Source organism: Lissotriton helveticus, chromosome 3_1, assembly GCF_964261635.1.
Source record: "Lissotriton helveticus chromosome 3_1, aLisHel1.1, whole genome shotgun sequence".
Classification (NCBI taxonomy): domain Eukaryota; kingdom Metazoa; phylum Chordata; class Amphibia; order Caudata; family Salamandridae; genus Lissotriton; species Lissotriton helveticus.
The window spans coordinates 722,728,180-722,751,259 of NC_136061.1; positions in this window are offsets into that span (position 1 = coordinate 722,728,180).

Below are 23,080 nucleotides of genomic sequence, written 5' to 3' on the forward strand. Positions count from 1 at the left end.
CCGCCCAGGATTGCCAACCTTAATCGCCATTTCCCGTGCAGCCAGCCCTGTGCCTAGCCCTATTTCCAAACACAAATGACAGGTAAGATAAGCGTTTGGGGGGAGGTACTATAATGGAGTATTAGGAGAGACGAGAGACTGACGGTAGTACTAGTAAAGTCCTAGGACTATTGAATTCACTTACTATGAGAGGCACTTAGTTTTAAAAACATTTGGGCAATTACTTACACAACTTGAATCAAGATGCCACTTAAGTTTCAGGAAAACAAACTTACTGTTAAACCCCCACCCACCAGCCTCAAAAGCAGTAAAAAACATGTATCCTAAGATAAAGTTTAAAGTATATTTATATCCCTAACATAAATATTCTCCCGCAAGACCCAACCCACCCCCCCTCCATAACCCCAACGAATGTCCGTGAAAAGTCCAAAGAACCCAACTCCCAATTCCCACCCCCCAGAAGTCTTTAAAAAAGGGGCAAGGGACAGTCTCCTCCTATTGCTGGCTGCTGTTCGCTTTTCAGGCCAGGTCGGCATGCTCCTTGCGGAGGGTCTCGAGCAGGGTTTTGGTGTTCAACAGCTCCTGCTCGAGGTAGGACACCCTGAGTGAAAGGCGGTGCAACCTTTTTTTGGTACTTCTGTGGGGGCAGCTGATTTTTTTACTGCTCGGCGGTGGCGGGTGGCTGCGGTACCCCGGCTCCGTACCGCTGGAGACCTGCTGCGCTGACTGGCTGACCCAGGGAGCGCGGAGGAGGATGCAGATGTCCCGGTCGATGTTGTGGTCGACTGCGTGTCCCCCTCCTCCTGGGCCACCAGCCTCCGATATTCGGCGACAGTCGCCTCCAGCCTCCGTTGCCGGGCCCTTTTAGCCAGCTCCTTCCGTGTTGGTTTGGAAGGAGCATCTATATGAAGAAAGAAAGATATAGTCTGTAACCAATGCTCTTTAAGATTAACACAAAATGATTCAGCAGAAAGTTGTGTCACAGTAGAACGAGCAACTTGCAAGCGCAGTACATAACTATTGTGGCCAGTATATATCTAACCTCCCACTTCTTCTTCTTTGCTCTAACATTAGTGGGAGTTTAAGGAATCAATTCTATGAGCACTATGGACTCACTCCATTAGAGTAGACTATGACAGTACACCAGTCTTATTCTTCTTCTTCTCTCTTGTTTAGCAAAATTGGTACGTTAACTTCTGCAAGCCGGCATAATGCCAGCGCAGTCAACTTGCACCCGAGAAAAACAGACGCCCGCCATGATGAGTGAGACAGACTTGCGTTACTGTACGGGTCTAGTACATGCAGGTGGTGATGCTTTTACTTTTCTATTATGGGTGGCACTGAGAATACTCTGTTACAAGGGCTACAGCTTAATTAATTTAACTTTCACCCTACAGTGCCAATGAATACTAGAAAAGGAAAATGAAGAAGATAAATAATCTGATTATCTATCACTGCACATGGTATGTATTTGCTTACATATGGGATGACTTTAGGTGCTTTGCTTTTTATTGAGTGAACAGTGATACATCCACACATGAATGAACGAGTTCTACTAAACTTATTAACAGAGGTAGTGAGTGGCCATCGTAATAGCCGGATATATGCTGTGCTTGCAATACAAACTACTGCCAATATTCATGGTAGTATTCGGACAAAATTAAAACTTCTTTTCCTTGCCTTTCCTACACTGGAACGGACGTGCGGGTGCGGTGTTACATGCACTTCAAAGTAACACTTAGTTCATCCAGTGACCGTCTACTCTCTCTAGATACACATATGCTATCTAAGAGTCAGATAGTACCATGATCCAGGCATCCATCCATTCAAACTATATGTCAATCATTCTTCTTCGTGTCTCTCATCTGGACAAACCTTACGTTTTCTCACGGGAAAACAACCTTTTCATTTTATTTGGGAAACCGCAAGCCATACATCCATGCTTGACTTGCATTTGAATTTCAACCAAAGGATATATTGCGCACACATACAGTTTCTGTTTCACCCACCCAGGCTGTTCTCCTTCCACCCATCCTTGCTTCATCCTTCATCCAGCCATGCATCATATTCCTTCCCAACCACCTTGGGCACCAATCAAACACGTATCATTCTTCTTTGTCAGTCATCATTACTTTTAACTTGCTCGTCCTTCCACACTTACTTACACCCTTCTTCCGCTTTTCGTTCATCCCATCCATCAAGTTCATCTCAGATCTGATTTGGATTCTCGAAAAAAAACTTCACCGCAATTTAGAGGAGGCTACTACCTGGTTGATAAAAACTTTGTCCTAAATTTGAAAGTCTTCTTAACAGTATAGTAACTTAACTGTACAACATATATACTACACTCGTGAAGAGAGCACACTCTGCAGTCTGCAGACTCAATAAGTTAGGAATATAAGAGCCTACCACTGCCCGCCACTACCGTGGCAACCCTCACAGCAGTTTCCTCCGGCACTTGCACCGCCTCCTCCCCAGAAGTGTCCTCCTCCATCTCCGCGCTGGCCCTGGCACCAGATGTTCCACCTACAAAGTACATTTAAGAATGTTAGATGTCATAGACATACATCACTCACTAGTATTTTGTCTAGGAATGAAGAAATGTGAATACAGAAACCAATCTAATAATTTGTGACTGTCTACTCTAAAGTAAAAATGTCCCTTTTTTCAGGGAAGGGTGTTGTCTTGCTGCACTTTTTGGCACAACTGATGAATGCTTGCTTTTTAACACGCACTATTTTTCTCATAACAGACAGAAGCTTCACTTCTAAGAACAAGAGCAAGATCAGATCATCATCACTAGGATGGAGTGACCAACGATTCAGCACCAAAAAGAAAAATTAAAGTTCAAACCAGGTGAGGGCTCGGCTCGCCCACAATAAATGTGTGAAATATCACTAAGCACTTTTCCATTTTTAATCAACCGTTTATGTTTTATGACAAACTTGATTTTAATAAATGTTTTTACTTTTAAAAAAGCTTTAAAACTTAAATAGACTCTCTGGTTTTTGGTCAAGAGTGACTGAGCAAAAGGTTTTGCAATTTGCAAGCATGAGTCCGTGCCTCTGACACTTCTGGACTCTGACTCCGTACTCTTGTCCTGCGTTGGATAATCATCATTGGGGATCAATCATCGATGAATTAGGGAGCTAAATGACTCTGCCTCACTATCTAGTCACTAATACCACCACTGGGTCTGGGCACCCAACAGCACAGCTTGCCACAAGCTACTACTAAACAAAACAGAGTGCACGTGCTGCTATCTAGTTATTTGCCTTGATTTTTTTGGGCTAAAACATCTGACTTAGAACCAATGTTTTATGTGCAAAATAGTCACTTTTTATTTGAGTTTATTTTATATCAATTATTCAATTTTGACTTATTTGGAAAATAAATTATACCAAATTTATCATTTACGATCTTCTGTACAACACAAACCTATTTACAACAATATATGACAACTTATTATCATTCAAACAACAAGCATACCACTTCCATACAAAACAACAATTTGTTACAAAACAAACAAACAATAAAAAAAATATCAATTATTTTCAGTTGGAGCAACAAATTCTCACAACAAAGCCATATGCATTTTCTAAAAAGAAAGAGATTAATTCTATTTTTGTGTGACTCAGAAATTTTCAGGCTTTTTCAGTCCACGCGTTTCGAACTCTTGTGGTTATAGAGTTCTCATCAGGACCGTAGTCTGTTGAAGAGAAAAAACAATTTTGATAGTTTTAAAATCCTTTCTTGCTTGTACACTGCCCTCACCTCCACTACAAGCCTCCTACTCTTACCTCTCGGTTTTTATGAGACCGTGGTGGGTACAATTATGCCCGTCGCAAATGGAGATCTGTAAAATGTATATGGAACACTTTGTCACTCATCCGTGCTACATTTAGATTATAGTGCACCTACACAATATCCATTCGTGTGCGCTTACTGTGTATGTGGACCACTCGTTTATACTGAAATAATGTCCTTGGCCGGTTTTGGTTCACTGAAAAACAGTAAATAAGTGCGGGAAAGTCAGTAACTTTCTCCTTTTAGGTATTTGGTCAGAGACAATTAGTGCAGACGTTCAGTTTTAGGCTTACCTCGTAAGGAGGAATCCTAATTCGTGGAGCTGGGGGTTCTGTGCCTTCGTCTGGAGTTTCTGGGGGTAAAAAAGATCACACGAGGGTTATCTAGTATACCCAGTGTCCTTACGGGTGTCCTATTAAATTAATAGATGCCGTTTGGCATCGGTTATTCTTACCAGTCACAGACGAGGCGAGTGTGTGATTCTTTCTCGTTTGTTTGGAACCGCGTCCTCGACGTGGATGCTTCCGGGTCCGCTAAGGATCATGGAGCCTGTAGTCTGCTTTGCCTGTTAGCTTATAAATGCGCGCATAGTCTGCTCACTTTGGTTGAACCAGGGGTGGCGATGTTATTTGCAATTAGTCCTTGCAATCTAGGGCATGCCACTGGTGTATTAAGGATTACTTTTATAATAAAAATGCTGGATTAAGGTCCATTATAAAGCGCTCCTGGCCAATGCATTGTGGTCATGGTGGTTGCAAGCAATAGAATGTTGGTGCCTGTAGGCTGATCTCTGCATTTGTGAGCAACAATTTGGGGGGACATTGGATCATTGCTCAGAGTTTAAATATTTCAGACAGTTCATTTAACCCCGAAATGGCCGTGTCGAATTTGACAATTAGCATTGCCTCCATTCTGGTCAATTTTGCATCTAGATCTCCACCTCTGATATCATTTTCCACTTTCGCTATCACTGTCCAAATGAGGTCATTTTCTTTATGCTGCTTCTCTCGCCAGTGGTTCACTAAAGGTGGCGTTGTCACATTATTTCTAATTCTTGATTTATGCTGTTGTATCCTTGAGCGTATTTCTTGGTTAGTCTTGCCTATGTACACTAGATCACATGGGCATCGAATGCCATATATCACATAACGTGATTTACAATTCGAGAACCGCTCATGTTTCCAATTGATCCGGTTGTGTGTGAAAACCGATCCTTCTTTCGTGGTATCACAACAGGAGCAGGTCCCACATCTATGGTGTCCCTGAATGGGTGGCAGATTGAGCATAGTCCGTAAATTAGGGTTTTGTTCCTGTGGTAATGCAGCTCGAACTAACTGGTTGGCTAGGCTACAATTTTTCTTAAAAGCGAACAGTGGCTCATTTTTGAATGCTTGGTCCAGATTGCGTAACAAATGCCAGTTTTGTTTTACCACCTTTTTCAAGGCGTTGGAGTTGGGACAGAAAGTGGATACAAACACCATCCTATCAGTTTCTTTTTTGGTTTTTCTTTCCAATAGGGTGTCGCGCCACGTCCACCATGCTCTTTTTCGTGATTTTTTTAGTAGTTTTTTGGGGTAGCCTCGTTGTTGTAAATTTGCTGTTAAGATTTCTGCATGTCTCAGATATTCTTCTTTACATTGGCAGTTTCGTCTGATCCTTAAATATTGTCCATAAGGAAGGTTCTCTTTAAGACTCCGTGGATGGTTACTTCGGAAATGCAAAGCCTTATTGTGGTCTGTTGGTTTTTTGTAAAGTGTAGTTATTAATCCTCCTTCTCAGGGGTACACTTCTACGTCCAGAAATGGCATTTTGTTTTTTGAATGCTCCATGCTGAAGGTTATCGATGATACTCTATTGTTAATCCAGTCATGGAACTTTATTAGCTCATCCTCTGGTCCTGACCAGACAAAGAAGATATCGTCGATGAATCGATACCAATGTGATATCCATTGTGTGTAAGGATTGTTATTATACACAAACATTTCTTCATACTTTGACATGAACAGTATGGCTAATTCCGGGGCAAACGGGCATCCCATCGCCACGCCCCCTACCTGGAAGAAGAATTCCCCATTGAAATAGAAATAGTTTTTCTTTAAGGCAAATGCGGCAAGCTTTAGAATAAATTCTGTAGGTATTTTGTGTGGTCTCTGTCTTTCATTGAGAAAAAGTTCTAGGACATGAATGCCTTCATCTTGTGGAATTTGAGTGTATAGGGACGTGATGTCCATGGTTACCATCCGGTCAGAATTGTTATTAAATGTAATTGTTGTCAGTTTATTTATGAAGTCCGTCGTGTCTTGTATATAAAACTTGACTTCCAATACTAGCGGTTTCAAGAAGAAGTCTACAAATTTGGAAACGGGTTCTAGTGGGGATTCACAACCGGACACTATTGGTCATCCTGGGGGTGTTTTCTCGTTTTTGTGTACTTTAGGAAGCACAGAAAAAAGAGGTGTTCTTGGGTTTTTTATTTTCAAATACTCAGTTTCTTTTTTGCCAAGGAAGCCTTGCTCTGTCCCTTCATCAATTATTTTGTATAATTCATTTTTTAGATCAGATGTTGGATCTTTGTTAATTTTTCGGTAGCAGTTCTCGTCATTAAGTTGTCTTTTGACTTCTCAAAAGTTCTTTGTCCCAGATAATGATTGAACCGCCCTTGTCAGCCTGCTTTATGATGACTGAGGAGTCAGATTTTAGATTGGTTAAAGCCAGTGCCTCTCCTTTGGATAAGTTGTGTTTGATCCATTTTTTCTTCTTCTCCATTTCTGTCACTGCAGATAATATGGATCGTTCGAAAGTAATAACACCATTGGGGATTTTGTTTATTGGCGGACAAAAAGATGATTTTTTTCGTAGTCCTGTTGTTTCCAATGTCGGTTGGTAAATATTCTCAGCAAAGAAGGTTTTTAATCTGACTTTGCGGCAGAATTCAATAACTTCTGTTTTAAGTTTGACAAAATCTGTATTTCTGTTGGGGACAAATGATAGTCTTTTTTCCAATACCTTTTCTTCCTCAAATGTTAAAATTTTATTTGACAAATTAAATATTGGTGAAGGGGCTAGTTCTTGTAGTTGTTTCGTCTTGTCGACATCTCCCATGGTTGTGGCGCAAACCTTGTTTTTCCGCGGGGTTTTGTTTGGCCTCTTCCTAAAAAACCTCCCTGTTGTTGTTGTTGGAATCCTTGGGCTTGTTGGAAACCTCCTCTCCTGTTATTATTTCTCTGAGGAGTTGGATTTTCCCCGTCACTTCCACTAGCGGACGACAACGTGTCTGAAAAAGTTATAAATTTGTTGAAGGACCGGCCTTGATATTCTTGCAAGTGCTTCCTGGATTCAGGTCTCGTGTAAAAATCCGGTTGGAGAAAGGGATATACTTTTTCAAGATTAAAGTTCTTTTTGTCTTTCTCGAATTGTGATGTTTTTTGGTTTATTGTGTAATCCTTAAATTCCCCAATGTCCTTTTGCACTTTTTCTAATAATGATTTTGCGTCGGTAATCAACTGGTTAGTAGAAATGGCCGTTTCAAGAGCCTCAATTTCTTCTAATTGCGTTTTTGAAAGTCTTTGTGCAGTCTCAATAGTTAGCACCATTAGGTCGCGACTGCATTTTGTCTCTATAAAACTATATCCCTTTTTATATATGGGATCTTCCGTAAAGATTACAGGTACGTTTTTAATCTGTAACCCGCTTGGTATAGTACCACCTCTTAAGTGTTGAAGCAAAAAATGACCGTGGAGGTCAGTGCGAATTTGCTTTTTCTTTAATCGTGTTAGTTTATCTACTTCGTTCTGGTTCTGTGCCGAGACGCTCAGAGACGCAGAGGCGAATAGAGGAGGGGCAGCGAGCAAATTTCTTATATGTTCCTCACTGTAAGCAAATGTATCGTCTTCACTCATACTCACAACACTTATTCCAACACAAGGTCTCACTCAGCATAAGACAGTTGCCGACGCAGAATCCTTATTACTGCACGACAGTCAACAACAAAAACATGAAAAAGAATCCTTATATCTCTATGTCCACTGGGGATAGAAGGACCACACAGGCAGCCGCCTGCAATTGTAACACTAATACCACCACTGGGTCTGGGCACCCAACAGCACAGCTTGCCACAAGCTACTACTAAACAAAACAGAGTGCACGTGCTGCTATCTAGTTATTTGCCTTGATTTTTTTGGGCTAAAACATCTAACTTAGAACCAATGTTTTATGTGCAAAAACATTGGTTCTAAGTCAGATGTTTTAGCCCAAAAAAATCAAGGCAAATAACTAGATAGCAGCACGTGCACTCTGTTTTGTTCACTATCTAGTCAGTAAGGAGATTGGGGGTTCTTCAAAGTCTGTTATCACTGAGGTATGTGGAAAGTCTACCTGCGCCTATTACAATTGATAAACAATGCACTATTTAGTGTCCATAGTTCTGTTTGTGCAGATTTGTCCCTGCAACAGTAGTAGTATGGATTCTCCTCCTATCCAAACCAAAAGTAAAGTAGTATCTTATTCTTTCTTGGTGGTCATTCACATTTTATTGTTGGGAATTGTCAAAGCATAAACATTTAGAAGACTTGAAAGACATTATGGACAATCCCAGAGGACTGCACTCAGTGAATAGAGCTATTGCTGACTAAAATGGGAGTTTCGTTTAACACCTTTTGCCAACTGTGCAATCTTAGTTAGCTACACAGACAGACTAATAAGAATCATCTAGTAATACCAAAGGGAGTCATAGTAGAGGCAGGATAAGAATTTAGATACAGTCTACAAGTAGATCAAAGACGATTTAGAAAAAATCAAATGAGGAACGCTAGGAAAAAATAGGTACTCTATATTAAAATGAAAACTTACCGGGGCCAGCAAAGGAGCCCTCGCCTGACCGATTCTGGCCCTCTACAGCAGCAGCAGCCGATACCACCTCCTCCTCTGTCTTCTTGCCCCTGGGGGGAGCTGATGTACAACATGAAAGAAAGAAAGACCCGAAAACATGGATGAGTGTTGTCAACCAAATCAAACATTTCAAAAGAACAATAACAAAATATTTTGGCGAAAAAGCAAATAGACAACTATTCCACGGGATATATTGACCTATCTCATGTGGTCTACTACAATATTAGTATTGCTTGATTTGCGGACCGTCGACTTGGAAAGTTATGTAACTCACTAAACAAGCTACTAAAAAGGTTCGCCTAGGACTGGCAGGCAGCAGTCCGCAGCACGCGAAGTGACAGACAAACTCCATCGTGATTGCAGATCAGTGACAACACTAAAAAGTTTCCTACTACATTAACCAGTCATTAAAATACTCAAACTATCAATCCACCACCACTATTTCTTCTTATTGCCAGGTGTACAAAGGAAGGACTGGACTTGAGTCTGTAGTGGCAGATTTACAAGCCCCTTGCGGCTCTTTTGCTCCGTTGTTGTGACTTTTGTGACGCAGCGGCAGAACAAAAGAGGCGCCATGGTGCGGTGTATATTAACAACGTGACGCATTTGGGAGATGCATCACGTTGTAAAGCCCTGCGCCATCAGGGGGCGTTCCGGCGCAAGGGATGGCGTTCCTGCTCAGGAACGCATCCTAAAAGTGGCTGGGGGAAATCTACATGATTTCAATCAGTCACTTTTAGGACAATGATGCGTCACTCAAACCCTGTGCCTGCTTGAAGCAGATGTATGGCTTGACACAGCATTGGGGAGATAGGGCACCCCAGAGCATTGCTGGAGCTGCGCCATCGCTGCGATGCAACTCCAGCTATGCGCCGCCATTATGGCACAGATGCGTATCGCTTCAGTGATGTTTTGGGCCCATGGTGCGCCGCATTGTAAATACGACGCACCATGGGTGGTGGTGGCGTGGCGCACAATTACTGCCACGCTGGTAATTGCAAATCTGCCCCTTAGTGTCTAGCATTACGCAGTTCTGTAAACTACACTCATACATAATTTCTCAGGCCAATGAAATGAACACAAAATCGAAAACAAATAAGCATGGTAGCAACGCTACTGAGAAGGAGAGCAGTGCACCTGAAATGCACAGAAGATTTTGAAATGTAATTTACCTACAATGTAATCGGCAGCATTATTGCTCTTGGTAAAAAACAAAAATTTGCAATATAATAACACACAGAGCAGGAGAAAATAGAGTAGTGATGAAATAGCTACTACTACTCACCAAGTCCGGGGATCTCGACGCCGAGCAGGTCGCGTTCCTGTTCCAGGAGATCCGTCCAACGGTGGGTGGCCTGGTTGTAGGTGCGCCGGACCCGAGAGTGTTCACACATGGCTTGGCACACCTTCTCCCACCGCTTCTGGCGCTCCCGGAGCCCGTAGCCGCTTGCGATCCTGCCGCCTGCCGCGATGGACCTGGGGAGGCGGCGCTGTACATAGTACACTAGTGCGGCCACCTCCTCCGTGCTAAAGATCTCCCTTGGCATCACTAGCTCCCCCCTCAAACGCCCGCACGGGAGCCGGGCAAGGGGTGCGGGACCCTTCCCCTTCTCGGGCTGCTTCCCGGCTCCCTTTACCATGGTCTGGGCAGAAAGGAAGATAAATAAGAAATAAGAAATAGAATAGGGAAGAAGAAAAGAAAAGAGTTTTAAAAAGTAGTTTAAAATTAACCAAAAGTAGCAGAAAACACAAACATATAGAGCTAGAAAAATAGAGGGATAGATAATAAGTAAAATAGATTAAAAAAAACTTCAAACAAGCAAATGGCAGAGATTGAGAGAGGATACAGAAAGGATGCCCAGAACCATAGCAATGAATAAAAAACAAGATGGCCGCGCCCGTTCACGACCGCGTGGGTAAGTTCGCACAAGATTTCCCACGCGATCACACGCAAACTTGTACTAGCGAGCCGCACACATCGTGAAATTACACATAGCGCCCGGAAACGGAAATACGTCACGCAAACAAGATGGCCGCGCCCATGTACGACCGCTAGGGTAACTTCGCGTCATTGCGCTACAAGCGGCTCGCGAAAACGCAAAAAAACACGCAAACTAACACGCCGCAAAAAAACAAATCGCATATTCGCACAAATTCGCGGCTTCCGAATTCGATCGCGCGCAAATTCGCGCCCCACGAATCGCGCGAAATTGCAGAAAAACAATTTTTGCAAAACTGAAAGCACTCAGCAGGTGCAAAAGTTCAAGCTCATCATTAGTAACCATTCCCTGTAGTGCTTCCTGAGGGGCCCCTCCAGAGTTCAGTTGCCTACTTGCAACTATTCTACGACCCTGCTCTGACCCTCACAGCAGGCTCAGAGAATAGCTACAAGTATGCCACAAAGGTCCTTTTAAAAAAAATTACACTGCAACAGAAAGCAATTACAGATAAGGAAGCAGGTGTCAGACTGGAAGTTCAAATTCAGTGACACATTAATCATCCCCCAATTCATTCTTGTCAGCTGAGGCAGGGCAGGTGTGCTAACGAATTTTGCAAAACTGAAAGCACTCAGCAGGTGCAAAAGTTCAAGCTCATCATTAGTAACCATTCCCTGTAGTGCTTCCTGAGGGGCCCCTCCAGAGTTCAGTTGCCTACTTGCAACTATTCTACGACCCTGCTCTGACCCTCACAGCAGGCTCAGAGAATAGCTACAAGTATGCCACAAAGGTACTTTTAAAAAAAATTACACTGCAACAGAAAGTAATTACAGATAAGGAAGCAGGTGCCAGACTGGAAGTTCAAATTCAGTGACACATTAATCAGCCCCTAATTCAATCTTGTCAGCTGAGGCAGGGCAGGTGTGCTAACGAATTTTGCAAAACTGAAAGCACTTAGCAGGTGCAAAAGTTCAAGCTCATCATTAATCAGGAAGCACTTACAGCTAAGGAAGCAGGTGACAGCTCAAATTCAGTGACACATTAATCAGCCCCAAATTAATTCATGTCAGTTAAGGCAGGGCAGGTGTGCTTTTCCCCCCATAATCTACAGTGATGAACCAGAGGGTGGCAGTGATGAACCAGAGGGTGGCATGGGTGAACCAGAGGGTGGCAGTGATGAACCAGAGGGTGGCATGGGTGAACCAGAGGGTCGAAGTGGTGAAACAGAGGGTGCTGTGATGAACCAGACGTATAAACAACATGGTCGCGACCATTGCGACCCGACAAGTAAGTTCGCGTTTGCGAACTGGTAAAAAACCCTCGCGAACAGGCAGAAACCCTTGCAAACACAAAAAAAATCCGCAAATTCGCGACAGTATGCAAATTTTGCGGATTGCGAATTCATAAATATACCCAAATTTGCGAATCGCGAATTCGCAAAATTCACCCATACTTAGATAATATGTAACTTTGGTCATCATGACTCATCATCATCATGGTGTTGCCAAACTCAATGTTGTTCATGCATTCACACAGTGAGTCCAAGGACATTTTCCATATTAAAAAATGCAATGTAGTGGCCCCTGCAGTAGAAGTACAATTTGTGTTATACAAGGTAAACAGAGTAGACTTGAGTTACATTTAGTGTGTAAAAGATTAAATATTAACATAGCACATAGGATTCATTTCATGCACAACAAACAAACAGCAATTGCTTTCATCAGAGCCAGACAGCCAGTGTTATCCACTGCATGCCATCTCATCATTCATTACCTGTTCCACTTTTTGTCAGCATCTTATGCTTAAGTGAAGGGCCACAGGGCAGCCTCTCGTGTCAATTTCAGAAGTAAGAGTCAGCATAATCAGTCATTCCAGTCCCACTACTTTTGAGGGGACTCGTCTACGAGGCGACAGTTTCCTGATTCTGCGTAATCCGGCCATCTGCCTTGAGGGAAATGGATAGGGGGAGTCTGGAGGAGGAGAATAGAGGAGCATGACTGAGTTGTGAACTTGTGAACTTCAGGAATGCAGACAGTGGCACCTTCAATATGGAAATAGGACGAAGACAGTGCTGCTGATGGATTTGTTGTGATTAAAGTTTTGTTGTGCTAAAAGTTGCAAAACAAAGAAAGACACACAGAAACAAAAGTGAATAAGAACGAAAAAAAAAGTAAGTATTTCAAGCCTAGGTGTCAGGGAAGTAAAGCTCATCCTCAAACTCTGTGAATTGAACCAGGAGTAGGTCAGCTAACAGAGACGAAATTCCGTCACCTAAGTCGGAGTCCTCTTCTTCCTGCGTGGATTCACGTATTTTGTAATCTGGTGGTATGAAGTGCTGATTCATCTTGATCATTGTTAAGCTCTCCACATTTTTGGGCGAGAGGTGGGTCTTTTTGAAGGTACAATGGCGCCAGCAGCACTGAAAACACATTCAGAAGACACGCTTGTGAGTGGGCAAGCCAAATAGTTTATTGCCAGCTTGGTGATCAGTGGCCTTTGAGGCCTTTTCCCATACCAAAACACCAATGGGTTCTGATCAAAGAAGACCTCTGTTGGGTCATCCAGATAGGCCTGCACCATCGACTTGAGGTCCTTCAGGGGTGTTCCACTTTGCATACCATCTGTTGCCTTTGCATCAACATTGCAACGAGCAAACCCTTGATGAGTTATCCAATCCACTTCCGACAATATTATGGCTGGGCCTGGTGCAGGTGGTGATACGGTTGCTGGTGTCAGTAATGGCTCTGAGGGAAAGTGACTGCCTTCGGCCACAGAAGTGGACCTTGACGCCGGAAGGCCTGCTGCTTCAGTAGTACTTGTGGTGGTTCCTTCAATTTCCTGCCGCTCTTTTTCTAACCGAGTGGCTAACAGAGCTAGCCAATGTGGAAACATCTGCTTCACAAAAAGAAATTAATGTATTGCTGGCCAGTGCCTTTTTGTACCGTGGATTCAGAATAGTGGCACAAATGTAATGTTGTTCTGAATGTACTGCTTTAAGTCCTGCATTGTCAACTAGGCGGCTTAATAAGCTCTCCGCCAACTGATATGCGTCTTGTTTTTTGGCATCAACTCGGAACGTTGAAGACACCGCCTTCAGTTGGTACTCTAGCATGCGCAACAATGGGATAGCTTTGCCCAAAATACAGTCCTCCCTGCTGACTTCACACGTGCAGACCTCAAAAAGACGAAGCATGTCTGTCTGGCTTTTAACTAGGTCACATTCCTCCACCTCTAGCCTCATGTCTTTCATAGAAGCACCCCGTGCGTGAAAAACATACTCATTGATTACCAAGTACTGCTCAAACAGACGCTCAAGCATGTAGAATGTTGAGTTCCAACGTGTTGTCACCTCCTGGATGAGTCCTCAGACTGGCACTTTACGGTCACGTTAAGTGATCCTCAGCTGCTTCCGGGCCTTAAAAGAATGGCTGAAATGTGTACAGATTCTTCGGCAGGTGGTCAGTAACTTGCAGACTGTGTTTTCATTTTTCAAGAAATCTTGAACAATAATGTTAATGCTGTGCGCCAAACACGGCACTCTGAAATAGCCACCATCATCCTTGGCCTTAACTATATTACTGCCATTATCCGTGGAAACATAACCAATCATGCGCCTTCTTGGCTGCAGCCATTCAAAGACCTTACTGTTAAACTCCTTCAAAATGTTTACTGCAGTATGAGATTTCTCCATGGCAAACATGGCTACTGTTGCATGTTTCTGAGTAGCTTGAAAAATTGTGACAATGTCAACACCTGCAGCTATCTTCTCTCTAACCCCTGCAAAAGAGACCCAGTATGCAGTGATGCACATGTAATTAACGGCTTGGCAACTGGTCCATATGTCTGTTGTCAGGTGGATAGTGTGAACAGCACTCTTCTGCAAATCTGCCCCAATCACGTCCAGCACATCTTGATGTAGTGCTGGAACCGCAATTCCGGCAAAATAGGACCGGCTAGGAACCTTCCATTTAGGGCAGACTGTTGCCACAAATTCTAGAAAACCCACCCCTTCCACGAAAGAAAAAGGGAGAAGGTCCAGTGCTAACATTTTAGCCAGCCCTGCATTATACAGTTGGGTGGTTCTGTTCCAATGGTGCCTCCGACCAAAACATGCTTTTAATGGTGGTCTTGACCGTTTTCATATGTGATGATGATCCAGACTTCTTCAACCCAGTTAGGCTCATTAATGCCTCCTAGATGTTGCTGGGGTGCAGGGTGTGGGCGCTACCACTGCAGTGCTGCTGCCAGGGGTACTGTGTGTACCAGAAAAAATGTCTCTCGCTTCTTCACCTCCCCCCTGCACGATCAGCTCCTCGTCATCAGATGCAATATCATTGGCTACATTTGGATTTGTACTTTTGGCTTTCCGGATGTTACTTAGGTGCATCTCCCACTGGATGCTGTGGTGTTTTTGGAGATGACCTCTCTGGCCCCCGGTACCATAGTTGGTACCAAGCTTAACCTGACTAACTACTTTTTTACAAATCGAACAAATAACTTGGTTTTCCGCCTTTTTGCTAATGCTAAAGAAGTCCCAAACTGGGGAGTTGAGATTTCTGGTGGTAGTGGAGGTGCCACTTTCAATGCCAGATGAAGTGGAGGATGGGCGTGGCAGAATTTGACTCTGTTGTGCACTTACAGCACCACTACTTGAGGTAATGGAGGTCGAGCTGGATGGAGGTCCCTGCCAGCCCTTCTGAAGAGAAAATATGGAAGCTGTAGGTCATGTGGGTGTATTAGTTACCTGTGTTGGTGGTGCCACAATGCCCACATCCCGTGCAGCATTGAGGGATAGGGTAATAATGTCTGCTGGGGCTGGAGTGACGACTGTGATGAATGGGTCGTCATCGTCAGACTCTTCATCAGCAGGAGAATACACCACTTCTACTTCTTCTTCGTCATCACCCATAATTGAAAGCCTTGCAGGAACCTTCCTTTTACCTAGCTTTGTCATTTCATGCTGTGTCTCCCTCTCAGACTGAATTGGTGGGTGCCAATCAAGATCTAGATCATCAGAATGAAGGGGGCTTGAAGAAGAAGTTGTACTAGCCCTCCTTTTCCTTGCTGAGGATCTGGAAGACAATGGATCATCAGAAGTGGCTTTCTCGGCTGATACCTCCACATGAATCTCGATTTCCTGATGTGCCGCTTCTTCTGGAGGAACAACTATTGTGGGCAGTTGTGCCTCTCCTTGTGCCTCTCCTTGCGCCTCTTCTTGCCCCTCTCCTTGCGGCTCTCCTTGCCCCTCTCCTTGCACCGCTCCTTGCGCCTCTCCTTGTTGCACATGTGGTTGTCATTGCGGCTGTGGCTGAACACTCGTCAGATTTGTTACACCCTGCGTTGACTGGATGCTAGTTTGCGATGAGTCAACGTCAACATCACTGGTCGATGGTGAAAGAGCAATTAAAGTGGCTGCCTCTGCGGCACTCCTGGGCTTGGGCCTAACTTGGCGTGGTGGCACTGAGACCAATGAAGCGGAGGTGCTGCTCCCAGCTTGGTCCCCGGTGGACACCACTGCAGCAGGCGTAGTTTTTTTTCCCCAAAAAAGTGGCGGTGGGCACACCAGTCTCCTTGGTAAGTGGCGCCACTTGCTTCTTCTGCTTCTTCCTACTGGCAGTGGCACTGGCAACTTTCTTGGCAGAGGAGCTATGGCTACCTTTCCTTGGGCCCATCTTCTTCAGATGTCAGAACAGCAGGACGCAGTTGCACGAGTTGCAGAGTTGTCTGTGGCCACACGTGATGTCACGTGACATTGTGCACACACCGCAGCAGGACTTCTTCCTGGCACTACAACAAGTGATGATGATGAGGATGATTCCTGGTTCTCAGTGTTTGTGCACCTAAAAGCAAAAAAGCCAGAGGAACATCAGTTAAATAAATGTTGCATATGTCGTGCTTCAATTAATACTATTGCAACTAGGCATTTATTATTATTAACACAACACACCCAAAAACGGAAAGACCCAAAATAAAAATTTAAATTCTAATCAAAAATGGATGTTTAAATTAATAGAAGAGAGACCACACAGAGAGAGTTGTTTCATGCACCCATTCATAACCCTAGGCTTACTGGCCCGCAAGCTTGTCGGCCTATGGCAAAAACTGCCTGGCCTCAATATGCCCCCCACCCACATGGCCAGGCCCTGGACTAGGCGCCAACAACACCCAGAAAATCGAAATACACACAAAAATCACCTCAATCCAATGCCATCCATGCCCTAAATGATGTTTAAATTCAAGAGACCCCACAGAAAGACTTGGTCCATGCACCACTGACTACCCCTGGGCATAATGAATAAAAGCAAGGCAGACTTGGTGCAGGCCTATGGCACAAAGCACACTGCCTGGCTTCAAAATGGCCCCTAGACCCCCACCCACATGACCAGGCCCTGGACCAGGCCACAAAATGGCCCCCACCCACATGGCCAGGCCCTGGACCAGGCCCCAACAACACCCAAAAAATCGAAATACACACAAAAATCACCTTAATCCAATGCCATCCATGCACTAAATTATATTTAAATTCAAGAGACCCCACAGAAAGACTTTGTCCATGCACCACTGACTACCCCTGGGCATAATGGATGAAAGCAAGGCAGACTCGGTGCAGGCCTATGGCACAAAGCACACTGCCTGGCTTCAAAAGGGCCCCTAGACCCCCAACCACATGGCCTGGCCCTGGAGCTGGCCTCAAAATGACCCCAAGCCACATGGCCAGGCCCTGGACCAGGCCCCAACAACACTCAAAAAATCGAAATACACACAAAAATCAACTCAATCCAATGCTATTCATGTCCTAAATGATGTTTAAATTCAAGAGATCCAACAGAAAGACTTGGTTCATGCACCACTGACTGGCTCTGGGCATAATGGATTAAAGCAAGGCAGACTGGGTGCAGGCCTATGGCACAAAGCACACTGCCTGGCTTCAAAACGGCCCCTAGACCGCCAACCACATGGCCAGGCCCTGGACCAGGCCTCAAAATGGCCCTCACTCACATGGCCAGGCCCTGGACCAGTCCCCAACAACACTCAATCGAAATACACACAAAAATCACATCAATCCAATGCCATCCATGCCCTAAATGATGTTTAAATTCAAGAGACCCCAAAGAAAGACTTGGTCCATGAACCACTGACTACCCCTGGGCCTACTGGCTAGTGTGGCTTTAACACACACCCCAAAATTAAAAAATAAATTCCACATATAACAGTGAGATATTCAATTCCATGCCGTAAATGATATTTAAGTTCAACAAAACTCACAGAAACAGTTGTATCATGCATCCATGACTAACCCTGGCCTACTGGATACTGTGGCTACGCACAATATATTTTTTTTAAAGTTGTGAAAAAGTTTATAAATTGTAGTTGCAGCAACTGCAATGCCCCAAACAAACAGCACCAACTTACTTGTAAAATCTCAAATCCAAAAGTGATCCAAACAAAAAGTCCTCAAATACAAATATCCAGCAGCAGCCACAAAGAGTAATCCTTCCAGCTCCAGATCCAAATGAAAAAAGTGACCAGGACATGGACAAAGCACTGGGAGGAGCCTGCTGGACAGGCACAGGAAGTTGGAGACTCTGGGGCACTTCCTTCCTTCCACCCCTCCAAAAACGAACTCCTTGCACAAAAAAGTGCAGCCAAATGTCAATCTGAGGAGTTATTCTGATCCAAATCATCATTTTCAGAAGGTTTATGCTGCCAGCGATAGATTTCTTGTGCAGAGTTGCAATTTTTGCGACTTCGGGAAAGCGAGCTGTTCAAATCTCCCACCGGATGTCAGCTGTGCATCGCATCTAAGTATTCGCTATTGTTTACTCTCGCGATATGTGATCGCGGGCCCTTATGATGTATTTGCGTTCTCAAAGTCTTGCAGTGCAAGAGACTCCATGACATACTCACGCGATCACGCAGCCAGATCCAAAATGGCGCAGCGCACGCAAACCGGGAGGAAAACAACTCGGCGAAGTCAACGCGGCGCACGCGAGATAGTATTTTTGAAGCGCGAATAAGCAAACCTAATTCGCCAACTCGCCAAAATTGCGATTCGCGAATTGCATAATTGCCAAAAATTCACAAATTCCGCAAGCGGAACAAATTTTCAGCCCATGCTTAATCTGCTCCATAACGTACCCTCCCTGTGACATCCCGATGCACTGCTGCTAGGAAGGGCACAATGGCCAGTTCAATGCCCATTTGCAACATCTTCTCCCAGAGCCTCCCTCTCTACACCCATCTAAGGTGGACGGCAAGTCCATGAACCCTAAATAAAGAGATACAGGCTTGGCTAAGGTGTATTTACCTATGACCAGGTGCTGGTTGTGGCAATGTTTAACAGTGCCAAGGCCTCTCCTAAAACCATATTGAATGTCAGAAAAAATTCCGGTTTCCAATACCCAATACTCCAGCCTTTCTAAAATAACTCTACCCATAATTTTACAGGTACAGTCAATTAGGGATATTAGACGATGGCATTTGGGATCTGCCCTACCGCCCTTTTTAAAGATGGGGACTATTATCACGGATCTCCAAGAATCAGGGGTACCTAGAACCGCGTAAGAACTCAAAATATTTGTAAGCAGTGGGAGCCGCAAGGAAGTGATTCAAGCTAGCCTGGCTGATGAAGGGTGTTACCCAGAAACCAGTCCCAGGATGTATGTTTCCGGATCAGGAAAGATCTGGCTTGGCAGTTCGGGCTGAACTGTTCCAATGAGGCACAGAGTGAGCACTGATTTGCACATAGCTGGGTCTGAACTGAGGTGGCAAAGTGAGCTAAAGAATGATGATGGATTCAACCCAGATCTGTGACTGGGGCTGAGTGTCTGAAAAGTTTCAGTGCTTCGTCTATCATCTCCTTGTGGGGAACAGGGTCAAGACTGATTTGCATATGCCTGTGTCTAAATTGGAATGGCATGTGAGCAAAAAAACTGTGGATTAAGGCCCAGATCTCTGTACTGGGGTTAATGTATGACATTGTTTCCGCATTCTGCCCATTAATTCTTCTTTTTGGATTTGTGAATACGAGTGCGATGGGTATGCTCAGGCGTAGTGTCACGTGCTCTCCATGCCACTGGAGTTAAGCTAGCCTGGCTGATGAGGGGTGAAACCCCAAAACCGGTCCTAGAATGCTTGTTTCCAGTCCAGGAGAGACTTGGCTTGGCAGTTCAGGCTGGTCTGTTCCCACGGGGAACAGGGTCAAGACTGTTTTGCATATTACTGGATCTAAACTGGAATGGCATGTGGAGGAAAAAACGATTGATTTAGGCCCTGATCTCTTTATTGGGTTGAATGTATAACATTGTTCAGCATTCTATCCATCAATGGTTCATTTTGCGCTTCTTTTCAGCAGTGTCACTAAACTCTATGTCATTGTAGCACATAAACATTTCTAAAATGTCTGGTATTAGCTAACACCTAATTGTCTTATTTAATTTTCCGACAAGTACATTATAGATGGAGTCCAAAGTACACCTATGACTTGGTAAGTTAAATGTCACCCACAGACTACAGAACTATTTTGCCATCCACTAGTGTTACCAAGCAAATTTGACTCCAACCCTGTCACTTTCAAACTAAACCCTGTTCAAAAGTAGAAAACATACCTTTAAAATATTAATGTCACCCCAATGTAGTCCTTGCAGCCCATAAAGTAGGGTGTGTGGTCTTTATAACTAGGACATGTAGAATTGTTAAGTAAACATGTCATTAGACTGACTAGCACCTATCAGTTCTTTTCACTGCAGCAAGGCTGGCCATTCCATGGAGAAATACTGGTGTGCACTATTGAATTTATTACTACCATCCGTGCTTAAGACACCACTGCAAATATTATTCTTGGACTCTTTGTAATATTTATGATAAGCCAAATTCACTGGTGAAGTTGGATTTATAAAAATTATTAAGGAAATGGTACTTTTAGAGAGCTACTTTCATAAAGAATCTGGAGGATTATATGCTCAACTGCAACCCTCTGAGTTCTCAAGCCCTAAGTGAGGTGTGTAAATGTCTCCCAAAGCAGAAACAAAGGACTGGCTTGGAGAGGTATTTCTGCTCATCTGTCAGGATGACCATTTGGACAGTGCCATTTAATTTCATTAGCTTCCCCTGTCACAAGAAGATGTCAGATGGTACCTTCAGTGGCCCCCACTCTGTTCACACAGTCTGGTAGGCTGCAATCCCAGTAGGGCAGGTTGTGGTATGTTATTGTTTGTAATGACGCGCGGGACCACACGTGCGTCATCTACAAACAATATCCTATTATGTTGTGGTTTGAAAGTGTGAGTGTCGCGTGTTGGTATTCGCGTGCTGTATGAATGTAGACTATGTGTCTCGCGTGGGTGTTGTGTTTTGAATGGAGAGCGGGGGAGTTATGCATGTGGATTGACCGTTTAGCGGCATTCAGTTATGGACCGTGTTGGTGAAGACTTGTAAAATAAAGTTCTGTCTTACTTTATTTACTGGATCCTGTTGTTTTCTTTCCGGAATGAATTACTTCCTTTTGTAACACTGGCAACGAGGATGGGATACATACTATACTGGTCATAAATTGCAACTTATTGGTTATTTTATAGCTGAACTTAATTTCAAGAGTCGTTCTACACGTGGAAAGATATATATTACAAAGTCTGGTGATTCACTTTTAGGTTGGCCACACCAAGAACAACTTGGCATCAAGCTTGATCCAAATGCTGATCCTCCTGTTTATTCTATTGACTCTGATCCAAGTACTTCTACATTAAGCAAAGGAAAAGAGAATATACTAATTTCAGAAATTAAGGGGAAATTTCCTAAATTATTCTGTAATGATTTAGGAAGGTATAAAGGATTTGAACATCGGTAGTACATGCAAATGCCTTACCCATCCGTCACAAAGTTAGGAATGTTCCTCTTTCATATAGACTAAAGTTAAAGGAAATGCTCAATGATATGTGTGAAAAGAAAATAATAGAACCCATTGAGTCATCTCCTTGGGTTTCACCAATTGTGAGTTCAATTAAATCTGGAGGAGATCTTCGTGTATGCATAGACTTGCGCAGTTTAAATAATGCTATTTGTGTAGATTCACACCCTCTACCTAATCTAGATGAAATGGTCTCCACGTTGGACAATGCCAAAGTATTTTCCTGTTTGGATTTAGCGAGTGCATATCATCAGGTGGTCCTACATCAAGACTCAAGGGATTTAACCGCTTTTATTACACCTGAGGGATTATTTAGATTTTGCAGGATGCCTTTTGGATTAGCAAGTGCAGCCGCGGTATTCCAAAGGTTGATGAAAGAAACTTTGGTTGGTCTAACAGGAGCAGCTGCATTTCAGGATGACATTCTAGTTTTTGGGAAAGATGGGAATGAACATGACAAAAATGTATTGAAAGTGTTAAATGCATTGTCAGATAAAGGGCTAACACTTTGTGCTACCAATTGTAAGTTCAGAAGAGAGGAAGTGGTGTATCTTGGACATTGTATTAGTGGTAATGGAATTAAACCTAAAGCTTCACATTTGGAGAATATTAGCAAAGCACCTATTCCTCAGAACAAAGAACAGTTGGTAGCCTTCTTGGGGCTTGTAGAATTTTATGCTAAGTTTATTCAAAACTATGCAACTGTGATTGAACCGTTTAGAATGCTTTTGAAGAAAAATGCTAAGTTTGAGTGGACAGATTCTATGACAGCTGCTTTCAACGCTGTAAAGTCAATGATTATAAGAGCCCCTTGTCTTAAACCATTTGTAATTGGCAAGAAATGTATTGTAATGGTTGATGCAAGTAATTGTGGATTGGGTGCAGTGTTGATTCAGGAGGAATGGGGCAAAGAATGGATTGTGGCGTATGCTTCAAGGACATTAAGAGAGTCGGAACGACATTATTCAGTAATTGAAAGAGAACTTTTAGCGTGTGTTTGGGGAGCGGAACATTTTCGACCTTTTCTGTGGGGAACAAAGTTCATCATTAAATCAGATCACATGCCTTTGGTACATATATTGTCACCTGGTGGAGGGCGTACACTTTCATCAAGGTTGGCAAGACTTTCTTCTAGGATACAACATTTTCAGTATTCCTTAGAATATATCCCTGGGAAATCTAACGTTCAGGCAGATTGCATGTCAAGGCTTCCTTTGGCGTGTAAAGAGTCTGATATGATTGATAGAGATGAGTGTGAAGTTGCGCATGTTTTCAGTGATGTTTATCTGGTATTTGGAGAAAATTCTGTGGTACAAGAGAAATTATGGAATGAAGAAATGGACAAGGATTTAGAACTTAAAGAGGTGAAAGAATTTATATTGACGGGTTGGCCAGAAGGAGGAGATTTCACTGGTGGTCTAATGAGTTATCATAAAATTAAAGATGAACTTGCTATAGAAAATAGAAAATGGTATTTTATTAAGAGGTGACAAATTTATTCCACCTTTTGGTCTCAGGAAGAAATTTCTTGATTTAGCTCATG